General features: G+C 37.3%; 1 pseudogene; it reads right to left on the bottom strand.

Annotated features, from left to right (window-relative positions):
* Window positions 1–249: 249 nt before the first annotated feature.
* Window positions 250–5,965, bottom strand: LOC141689867 (thaumatin-like protein 1a; annotated as a pseudogene).
* Between the last annotated feature and the right edge of the window lie 3,310 nt (window positions 5,966–9,275).

The raw sequence follows: 9,275 nt of genomic DNA, 5'->3' as shown, positions 1-9,275 counted from the left end.
TAATTATAATCTTCTTAAATATTGGTAAAGGTTCCTCACCTTTGCATAAAATAGAAACATTGTTACTACAAAGAAACAATATATTAAATTAATACTCAAATAAAATTGCGTCTGACAAAAAAATTAACTTTTTTGCAGATATATGAGAAGTATCCACTTATTCAACTGCAATGCGCGCGCTCTTATTGTAGTGCTTAGAGCAAGTGTGAGCAGCTAATTTATAAACAAACCACATATTATCCATAATTCTCAAGGACAGAATATGATGTTGTAGTTAGGTCCAGTAGGGCAGGTGAATGTGCTACTTCTATCATCATAAGCATAGTTGTAAGCCTGTGGACACTTTGTTATGAAGTGTGTCGAAGATGCTGATGGTTTGCAATTATCGGGACTGTTAAATGCATCTTTGCAACAATCTTCTGGTCTTTGAAAGGCCTCACATGCGCTCCTGCATCCGGCTATAGCACCATCTGGACCTTTTACCTCCTGTCTTGCTGGACATCCGTCATTAATATCGCCAGGTCATATAATTGTTTGACATTCTGAGTTTTCTGGCGCCACACTAACAGGCAAGTTAAAACCGTCAACATTACTAATGTCGTAGAAATATTTTCCACCGTCACCGTTTAGTGTGAATTCGATTAGGGTTGCTGGTGGAACACCGCCAGCTCCCTCGCATTGTCCTGTATTGTGCCAATTTGCAGCAAGTATTTCTGAGGATGAAGAAAAGGAAAAAACAATACACACACCTTGCACGTTAATACTCTGAGTGCATTTTTATTCAAACTGAAGTTATAGAGACTAAAAAATAATGCTTTGCTAACTAATGGTTACAAATCAGGAAAGATAAAATTGAAAGTCCTAATACTACTCTACTTGTAAATTATTCCCCACGACTCCTATAAAAACTCAAAGACTAAAGGACCACGTCCAAACTAATTACTTGAAAATAAATAAACCAGTTTAGACTAATAATAAAACCAACATTTTCCCCCGTAGTCTAGACTTGTTTATTCACGTTCCGGGCATTTAACAGCTGCCTCATCTTCTCAAACTTGACTGTTGTGAGCGCCTTAGTAAGAATATTAACTTTCTGCTTATCAGTACTCACATGTTTCACAATAATTTCACCTTTTTAACGCACTCACGAATGAAATGATAGCGAATATCAATATGTTTTTTGTGATCATGGAAAACTGGATTTTTGGCCAAATTTATCGCTGACTTGTTATCAATATAGAGGACTACTGGACCAATGTGCTCCTCCATTATCTGAACCAGCAAATTCTTTAACCAAATGGCTTGAAATGCTGCCACTATTGCAGCCATAAACTCAGCCTCGCAGGAAGAAAGAGCAACACACCTCTGCTTCTGAGAAACCCACATAATAAGACTTTCATTTAAATAGAATGCCATACCTTCGGTGCTTTTCCTGTCTTCAACATTGCCCACCAAATCACTATCTGAATACCCTGTCAACATATTATTGTTGTTGTTCTTTGTGTAAATTAGACCAAGATTCAGTGAACCTTTTATGTAACGGAGGATTTTTTTCACTGCATTTTGATGCATTACAATAGGCTTCTCCATGAATCTGCTTATTATTCCCACATAATAAGCGATGTCTGGTCTCGTATGTACTAAATAACGAAGCCCTCCAATGACACTTTATAATCAGTGGGATTCACTGACACCCCTTCTTCATCTTTGTGAATTAACTCCTTTGGATCCATCGGAAACTTGGTGGGATTACAGTCTGCCATACCCACCTTTTCAAGAATTTTCTTAGCATAACCAGTCTGCTTTAACTCTATACAACCATTTCCCTATTCGACCTCAACCCCTAGGTAATATGCAAGTTTTCCCAAATCTGACATATCAAAACTCTTGCTCATTTGTTCCTTGAAGTCGTGAATCATTGTTGTGCTTGAGCCGGTCACCAGAATGTCGTCTACATAAACTGCTATGATCAGTACTTCATTTTCTACCTTCTTGGAGTAGACAACATTTTCATAAGGGCATCTTTCAAAACCAATTTCAACCAGACATTTGTTTAGTTTAGAGTACCAAGCGCGAGGCGCCTGGAGAATACAAGGCTTTCAACAATCTGTAAACCATGTGTTCCTGTCCCCATTTGATAAACCCTTCCGGTTGTGTGACATAAATCTCCTCATGAATCTCGTCGTTCAAAAACGCTGTCTTCACATCAAGGTGATGCACCTCCCAACCCTTTTTAGCCACCAGAGCAAGTAGTAAGCGTACAGTCTCGATTCTAGTGACTAGAGCAAATATTTCTTCAAAGTCGATGCCTTGTTTCTGCACGTAGCCCTTTGCTACAATTCTTGCTTTATGTTTTAGTATTTCCCCATTAGCATCCTTTTTTAATTTGTAAATCCATTTTAAGTCTATCGCCTTCCTCCCTGATGGTAATTCAGCCAACTTCCATGTGTTATTTTTTTCAATAGATTTCATTTCCTGGCTTATGGCTTTTCTCCATTCCTTGCTTTGCATTGCCAGCTTATAAGATGCGGGTTCATCGACCCCCATAAGCAAAAGTTCGTCATCTTTCAACTCTATCACATCCGTGTTTGCATAGATGTCTTGGAGGGTCCTGTAACGTCGAGGCTCACTATCATTCTCTGTGTCTGAGCTTTATGTAACGGATCCCGAGCTTGTGTGCATGTTCGAGACATCTGAGTTTTGTATAGATGGTGACCCTGAATCAGCACTCGAGTCAATGCCTTCATCACTATCATTATTTTCTTGAGAAAAATTGCTTCCCTGGTCATTTTTATCACTTGGCTCTTTTCCAAAATGATTACCCACACTGAACATTTTTGAGCAATCATCTGTCATGCCTTTCTCCTGAGACCACGTCCAGGCCTTTCCTTCATCAAAAATCACATCCCGACTCACAAAGATTTTGCCATTTTCAGGATCAAATAATCTGAATGCCTTCATGCCAGGTTTCTTGCCTAGATTCACAATAATTTTACTTCTGTCATCCAACTTTTTTACATTTATACCAGGTACTTTCATGTAGGCAATGCATCCAAACACACGTATGTGCCCGACTTGAGGCTTTTCTCCGCACCAAGCTTCATAAGGTGTGACTCCTGAGATGGCTCGTGTAGGGAGTCGATTTAGAATGTAGATAGAATGTCTTATTGCTTCACCCCAAAAATATCCCGGCATATTTTTCTCCTTTAAAAAACTTCGAGCCATTTCTACCATTGTCCTGTTTCGACGTTCAACAACCCCGTTTTGTTGTGGTGAATACGGGGCTGTGAAATGTCGATTTATTCCAGTCTCCTCGCAGTAAGCTATGAATTCCTTGAACATGAATTCCCCTCCACGATCAGTTCTAAAAGTCTTGATCTTTCTGTCTTGATTCTCAACTAACATGCGGAATTTTTTGAAAGACTCAAAGGTTTCATCCTTTGTTTTCAACAAATATGCCCACATTATACGACTATAATCATCTACTAAAAGAAATACATACCTGTTTCCTCCAGCCGTACTTGGTGATATAGGACCACAGAGATCTCCGTGCACCAATTCCAACGCTTTCTTGGCACTGTAAGTCGTTTGAGATGGAAAAGATTTTCGTGTTTGTTTTGCCATCAAACACCCTGAGCATACATATTTTGGCTGGTTGATCTTGGGAAAACCTTGACCATTTGCTTTCCAGACATTAATTCAATTGCCTTTAAAGTTGACGTGGCCGAATCGCTTGTGCCACAACCAATTTTTTTCTTCACTCTGCGTTAGAAGGCACCTGGTATCACTGGTTTCAAGAATGATTTTGTATAGCCTGTTTATCGACTTCTTTACCTTTAATATTAGCCTTCCCTGATAGTCACGAATCCATAAAAAATCTCCACATAAAATTACCTTGTCACCTTGCTCAGATAATTGTCCCAAACTGATAATGTTGTTGCACAATGAGGGAATGTAGTACACATCCTTCAATATTCTCTCCTCCCCGTTTTTACAGCTCAAAACAATGGTGCCTTTTCCCTTTATGTGGACTAAAGACCCATCACCAAATTTTACCTGCCCAGATACATTTTCGTCTAGCACTTTGAATTTTGTACGTTGCCCTGTCATGTGATTCGAAGCACCGTTGTCCAAATACCACAAATTTGACTCAAAAGATTTGCCATTACTGACATTGGTTAGCTTAGGCGTTACTTTCTCCTTGTTAACTAACATTGCAACATCATTTTGTTTTTCTTTTTAAAGTAAAAGTAATGCAGGTTCATCATTAGGGATTTGCACAAAGTTTGCTTCCTCCTTTATTTCCCTTTTTGGTTTTCGACACTCAATCGCAAAATGCCCATAATTGTTGCAATTAAAACATCTAATCCTGCTCTTATCACAAACGCCACGGGCTATGTCTTTTCCACGGTTATCAGCATTTCCTCGATTCTTATACCCTTGAGAACCATCAGTTGTACCTCTGTTTGTCCTCCTCAATAATTCTTCTCTAGTCAACAACAATTTTCCTTCATTTTTCTCGCGTTTTGCCCATTCCTCCTCTGTGAGCAGTAATTGGCTACCACTACCTTCGTTGGGCCCTCTAAGTCTTTCTTCATGAGGTTTTAGCGATCCTATCGCCTCTTCAACAGTCATCACTTCTAGGTTCCCGAATTGCTTTAAAGTCGATGCAATTTGTAGAAACTTTGCAGGTACTGCCCGTAAAAGTTTCTTCACAATGTAGGACTCTGAGATGCTTTCTCCCAAAGCGCATATATTGGTTACCAGTCCAGTCAGCTTCATGTAAAAATCATCAAGATATTCAGAGTTTTTCATGGTCATTGCCTCGAACTCAGATTTTAGAGACAGAACTCTAGCTGTTTTCACACGCTCAACACCTTGACATGTAGTTTTTATGGCCTCTCAGGCCTCCTTCGCAGTCTTCTTTTCAGCGAGTGATAGGAGTATATCTTCCGGTATACCCTGGTAGATGACGGCTAAGGCTATCTTATCTGTCCTATCCTCGAGTTTGTCTGTTGGTTCCACAGCTTCCCAGACTCCGTGGGCTTGCATATAAACTTTCATCTTCATTGCCCAAGCTGTATAGTTAACCCTCGTCAGCATGGGGTAGCTCCGGCTAACAGTTCCGTCCTTGAGTTTTCCCGTTTTCACAGTCAACATCCTTGGCATATATTTTGGCATTCACCAAGTAACCTTGGCTCTGATACCAGATTATTGTGTCAATTTGCAGCAAGTATTTCTGAGGATGAAGAAAAGGAAAAAAACAATACACACACCTTGCACGTTAATACTCTGAGTGCATTTTTATTTAAACTGAAGTTACAGAGACTAAAAAACAATGCTTTGCTAACTAATGGCTACGAATCAGGAAAGATAAAACTGAAAGTCCTAATACTACTCTACTTGCAAATTATTCCCCACGACTCCTATAAAAACTCAAAGACTAAAGGACCACGTCCAAACTAATTACTTGAAAATAAATAAACCAGTTTAGACTAATAATAAAACCAACATCCTGCGCCTTTGCCATAGTCCCCGGTAACGCACCTGTCTGTGCAGGATGTTCTAGCCCAGATTCTTCCCGACCATGGAGCTGGAATGTTGATGGAATTAGTGGCCTGTGACGGGAGTTCAAACCCTACGGTGGACGGCTGTGATCCGGTACCAGTTAGTGCAGTTGGCCAGATTGTTGTTGGACAATTGTTTGTGATTGTGAACGTTGCCGATTCACCACCCGTAGCATTGGTGCAATTTTGAAGCAAGCCTGATTAGTTTAAAATTAAAATAAAACAAAATAATTAAAAGGCGAGAAAAAGCTATACCTTGCAATTATTAGTTTAGAAATAAAATTTGTGCATTAAATAAAAATCAAATGAACTCGAAGGTATAAATTTTTAAGAATGCAAATCTTACCAATAAACAGAAGTGCAGCGAATGAAAGAGCGAATAGAGTTTGCAGAGCCATATTGAAGTGTTGTTATATAAGTAAGCTATATAATGGAAGTGCGATGATGAATTACCGGTGTGGTAAAGAACAGAAAGTAGGGTTTATATTAAGTAATAGAATTTTGGATTAATAATTGTATTTTGTTTTAGTTTTCGATTTAGAATTAATAGTCCGAAAGTGCGGAATGTTACAATTAAGAATACAAAGATTAAAGCCAAACGGGTGAAACAAAAATAAAATCAAACATGTACAAGTATAAGATATACATACAGAATAAATGGTGTAATCAAAAGTTTTAGTATAATTAAAAGACAAACAAATATAAAATTATAAGATATACACGAGTAAGTGAAAAAAAAAGTGATACCAAAAATCAGTGAAATCAAAGTTAATACTTATGTACTATTTAAAAATGGTTTCGTTTATGAATAAAAATAATTAATATGCAAAAAAATAAATTAAATTTTTCTTTAAAGTTTGTGACCTCATCATGTTACTAATATATTTCTCGAATGATGAGTAGTTAGTTGTTATAGGCTAACTTGCTAACAATTGATAACGTAGTCTCTAACATGATTTTTCTTAGTTCCACCAACTACTCGTGTTCTTCTATATTAATTTTCTGTATTCCATCGAGCTAGGATAGCTAGCTACTCTTGTTCTACATTAATGTGGACGAGTAGGGCTGTAATTTGGGTTGAGCGAGCCGAGTTTCAAGTCGGGCATAATTCGAGTCAAGCCGAACCGGCTCGTTTAACTAATCGAGCCTAAACCCTTACCCGAAATCGACTCGTTTAATTTCACGAGTCGAGTCGAGCCGGCTCGTTTAATTTTACACTTAATCGAGCCAAAAACTCTACCCGAACTCGGCTCGTTTAATTTCACGAGTCGAGTCGGCTCGGGTAATTAAACGAGCCGGAACTTCTACCCGAACTCGTCTCGTTTAACTAAACAAGCCGAGTCGAGCCCACTTAAAAGAGTTCGAGCCGGGTAAGCTCGCGAGCCGCCCGACTCGAATTACAGCCCTATAAACGAGTGCATATTTTTATTTTTCAGTTCACCGTATCATTCCACATTTAAACGATGCTAATTTGCACTATTATTTGAGATTAATTGTCCTCAATTTTACGGACCGACTAATTAAGAAGCCCAAGTGCTATGAATATCTAAGTTAGTCAGCGCAGCGATGATTAGACATGCTCAAGTGCTAATCACTTAAAAGCTGGGCTCTCTGACATGCATCTAGCTAGCTTAGACATTAGAATTGGTGTACAAGTTATCTAAGATAGGCTTGATTAATCCAGGTAGTAAAAATTGAAGTGCTTCAGAACTTAATATGCAGAACTCTAATTAATTGAACTAATTAGTAGAGTTAGATGGTTGTGAAATTCTTGAAAGTTCAGCTAGTGGTCTGGACAGCTACCCAAGTCGATTGAGACGCTATTTTTAATTACACTATTAACACAGATATTCATTGCCTTAATATAAGATTATCATCGTTAACGACTCATTACTCAGCTGTTGAACCTGAAATCTTTACGTAATCAACCAAAATATCGGAATCAGTAATTAAAATACTATAATTGCATTTTCTGTATATGTAATGTAATGGAAATGATATAACAAAGGTACAATTTAAGTTGTACATTACTTGTTCATGAATAATATTGCTCTCTTATTACAGTACCTAAAAAAGTGAGAGCAAATTAATAATTTAACATATATAACATGTCAATTTATATTGACAATTCAAGGACATAATGTGATCTTATAGTTAGTTTCATTAGGGCAACTGAAGGTGTTACTTTTATCATCGTAAGCATAGCTATAAGCCTGTGGACACTTTCCTTTGAAGTAATAACTTGAAGAGGCTGATGTTAACATATATCATAATATTATATTATTGGATAGTTATATTATTATAATAGTTTTCTTGTTAGGATATGTTCCTTTATTATGTATGGTTGTTGGCTATATAAGCCCCTCTTCCATTGTAACTAAGGACAAGTCTTATTATAATAACACCCTACTTTTCTCTTTTCTCTCCATACTTTATCATGGTATCAGAGCTATGATTCGGTCCAGAATAGGTTGATGATGAGTTATATAGGGTTGGGTTTAAGACATGTGATATGATTATTGTTGGGTTATGGCCAAAAATACCTCTTTTTTAGAAAATGTAACAGGAATACCCGTTTTTGAAAAATATGGCCAAAAATACATTTCTAATACGCATTTCAAAAATGGGTAAGGCTATTGCGCATTTGACAAATGAGTATTATTTAAAAAAAACAAAAAAAAAAAGTAAAATCATGATACGCATTCCTGACATGCGTATCATGCTTTGCAAAGTCATGATATGCATATCACGAATGCGTATCCAAAATTATTATTATTTTTTTTACACAAGTTGCCCATTTCTAAAATGCGTATTAGTAATACCCAATTTTAAAATGCGTATTAGGTAGGTATTTTTGGCCAAACATTTCAAAAAATGGTATTCTTGTCACAAAGTTTTAAAAAAGAGGTATTTTTGTCAATTTTTCATTATTGTTTCTTCTTATATTCTTCTTATTCAAATCGATTTTTTTTCTTGGATGATTTTGAGTTTTAATCATGATCATCATTTTTTTTTCGATTTGGTTGGATTTCTCATGGGTAAACAAAACTGATTTTGGTTAAAGTTTATTTTTCTGCTGGTTTTGGTTGGGACTCTCATACAACTTTTCCGCTGGTTTTTCCCTCTCATCTTCCTTTCCTTTTCTTGTGTTGATGATGGGGGTAGCCTTAGGCACATCTGTATACTTCTCCGCTTTTTTGTTTTATTTTATCGGGTACTCTAAACACATTGGCCCTTCACGAGATTGGTGTAGGTTATTTGGTGCTCTAGGCACAATGGTTTAGTATATTTGGTGCTCTAGGCACATTGGCCCTGCGAAGGATTGTTTAGTTTATTTGGTGCTTTAGGCACATTGGCCCCTTGCGGGATTGGTTTAGTTTATTTGGTACTCTAGGCACATTGGCCCGTCACGGAGATTGGTTTAGTTTATTTGGTGCTCTACGCACATTAGTTTAGTTTATCTGGTGCTCTAGGCACACTGGCCATTCACGGAATTTGATTAGATTTGGATACAATTTGAATTGGGATACAGTTAGGTTGAGGATTGGATATAATTTGTTGACTTGGATTCAGTTATTTGGAGTTTGTATTGGGTGATTATGGAGTTTGGTTTTGGATTAGAATTCAGTTTCACCTACAATTTTGGTATTATTTTCGATGGTTGCAGATTTGTTACTTTGGTGATTTAATTGTTTTATTTTGGGTTGC

Source organism: Apium graveolens, chromosome 10 (assembly GCF_009905375.1).
Source record: "Apium graveolens cultivar Ventura chromosome 10, ASM990537v1, whole genome shotgun sequence".
Classification (NCBI taxonomy): Eukaryota; Viridiplantae; Streptophyta; class Magnoliopsida; order Apiales; family Apiaceae; genus Apium; species Apium graveolens.
The sequence above is the reverse complement of the archived record's forward strand: the minus strand, read 5'-3'. Positions and strand labels throughout refer to the sequence as shown.